Raw genomic sequence first — 2,500 nt, forward strand, 5'->3', positions numbered from 1 at the left:
AACAAGAGTGAGGAACTAATAATATTCAGAAGTTTATGAAAAAATGCAAAAGTATCGCCTTGTAACATTACTTTCCTAGAGTCTACTACTCTACTTAGACCCGTTGGGCTGACCATGTATTGTAATTATTGACCTGCCTTCCTGTCCCTCGAAACCCCTTCTCTTTCTCATTTTTTTCAATTTTCCTTTAAATCTGAGAGGGAATTTTACTCATAGATGGAAGAGGGGCGCGAAAGAAAGGACCAACTCTTATAGAGGGGCGTGGTCATAAAAAGGTTAACAACCACTGTTTTAGACAGAGGAGAAAAGTGCCTAAACCTTCCAAAAAAAGATTTCGTTGGGACAATACAGGTACGCTGTGAACGTAGTATAGGGCTGAACTCCAGCCATCTTGATGGTACTTCATTACCCGATCCTGTGAAGTCCTCTGCAACTTTCGTTTTATTAGCTACTTACCCACATAACATCAAGGTATAAACACCAATATTTCATTCATGAGGTAACCACCTTCTAAGAGAACATTCCAGCGTCCATTCACGGATTCCCAGAAACGTAAAAAATAGAAATGTGGTTCTCCGTCGTCATGACACTGAATGTTCTAGTCAGAACCTGTGGATGGTGTCTCACGAGTCCACTCCTACGCCTTCTCCTACACGCTAGCTCTCTCTCTCTCTCTCTCTCTCTCTCTCTCTCTCTCTCTCTCTCTCTCCGTTAAAGCTGACGTAACTCCCTCACGAACTCCTTGCTACAGCTGCATCTCTCAGCTGCATGTTTAGAGAGAGAGAGAGAGAGAGAGAGAGAGAGAGAGAGAGAGAGAGAGAGAGAATTCTTCTGATCTAACTTTTAACTTTCGAAAGAAAGGATTGTGTATTTTCCCGGACGTAATCTGAAACAGATAAACGTTGGAAACGTCTAGAAATAAAACTGTAAAGTTTGGTAATGATATTTTAAAGACATTAACAAAAGCATTAACAAAATTAAGGACTTATTTCACGAAGGAGGTAAAGAAAGTGTGTAATGAATTTTGGCTTTATTTGCAGAAGTCTTTTCGCACCTTTTGAACTCGTGCTAATGTCAGTTCTCTCTGCAGCGTTCCTTCGGCTCTTTCATTCCTTTTGCTGTACCTCCGTTCATATTCTTTTTATTCCATCTTGTTTTCCACCCCTTTCAAAACAATTGGTTCAACATTATTCTCAGCGCTGAATGACCTCATATGACCCAAGATGAATGATCTCATAGTTTCAAGATGAATGACGTTATATGACCGAAAATGAATGACCTCATAGGTTTCAGAGATGATTGAACCTCATAACCCAGATGAATGACTCGATAGGTTCCAAGCTGAATGGACACTGATAGGCCGAAGATGAATACTCATATGACCGACAAGATGAATGACCTCATATAACCCAGAACTTGGCCTTTGGCCTAAATCTAATATTCCAATTCCAATATGCCTGAGAGCTAGTGTATTGACACATCCACTGAACAACGCATATTCTCAAGGGAGCACCTTTGAGTTGAAGAAAGGTAGACTGGTGTCCCCAAGGAAATTGCTTGGGAACTACACAGTTTTCTTCTTCTTGAGGTTTTCTTTTTTTATTTGTTTGTTTGTTAGGGGAGACATTACATCAGCAACGGACCGCATATTCTCTAAGGAACCTTTTTTTTCGTCTGTTGCATTATTCCTAGAGAAGACTGTTCACGTTCTGACGGAATATTTTTCTGATTTTGGAATTTATTAAAGTAAAATATGACATATAAAATATAGAATATAAGTTACAAAACATAAAATATAAATATAAGTTATAAAACATTCTTTTTAGTTGGTCTTTTATCCTCGAATGCTGTGCTTTTAAACACAGTATTGCACTTTATTAGTTTTAGTGTCAGTGGTTTTTTAATGACTTTCCTTATTAATTAAATAACAATAAGGGAAATTGATAAAAGGTTGTATTGATAATCAGCCCATTATCCATATGCATGAAAGAAAGTATGGCCATATTTTTTCCACTAACATTTTCTTAAAAACATTACACATCGTCCATCAAAACTATACAAGACTATTTTTGAATTCAATTAACTGGATAAAATCTCTATATTTTTGTGATGATTTCACGTTGAAAAATGACTGTCGACTTAAAAATTTGGTTTCAAAATAGCTGGAATTCTTGTCATGTATAGCTTCAAAATGAAAGTAATGATTTAGTTCATTAAAAAATAATAATAATAAAAAAGAGGAAAATCCTTCATCAAGAATTTATGCAATTTTGCTCCTGACATCATCTGACCTTTCGTCCCCATTCATAAAGAGAGTTTATTGTTCGAGTGAATAGAATATTAGACAAGGAGAGAGAGAGAGAGAGAGAGAGAGAGAGAGAGAGAGAGAGAGAGAGAGAGAGAGCTAGGTGAAGGCAGATTCGTGAAATCGTATTTCGTTCACAACTGTACTTCGACACACGAAAGAAAGTGGTGTTGAAATTCCTTTCCTTGGCTGAGT

This window comes from Macrobrachium nipponense, chromosome 33, assembly GCF_015104395.2.
Source record: "Macrobrachium nipponense isolate FS-2020 chromosome 33, ASM1510439v2, whole genome shotgun sequence".
Classification (NCBI taxonomy): Eukaryota; Metazoa; Arthropoda; class Malacostraca; order Decapoda; family Palaemonidae; genus Macrobrachium; species Macrobrachium nipponense.